Source organism: Arachis ipaensis, chromosome B10 (assembly GCF_000816755.2).
Source record: "Arachis ipaensis cultivar K30076 chromosome B10, Araip1.1, whole genome shotgun sequence".
Lineage (NCBI taxonomy): Eukaryota > Viridiplantae > Streptophyta > Magnoliopsida > Fabales > Fabaceae > Arachis > Arachis ipaensis.
The window spans coordinates 125519976-125520247 of NC_029794.2; positions in this window are offsets into that span (position 1 = coordinate 125519976).

The following is a 272-nucleotide window of genomic DNA, read 5'->3' on the forward strand; positions in this document are numbered from 1 at the left end:
TACATATAAATATTTTTATTAAAAAATAATATTTTTATTTTTATAAAAAAAATTTATCAGACTTTTTAACAGGTTTCAGGTCAGGTCAAGTTTAGTACTTTTAAAAAAAATCTATAACAAGCTGCAGATCAAGTTCAGACCAATTAACTACATGACAGATTAGATCTATTAAAAACAAAGTCTGATCTGTTTTTACCTCTATTCAAGTGTCTTTGAAGATAGTAATATGAGATTGTCAAAATTAAAAAAAAAAAAAAAATTTTTTTGGGGAA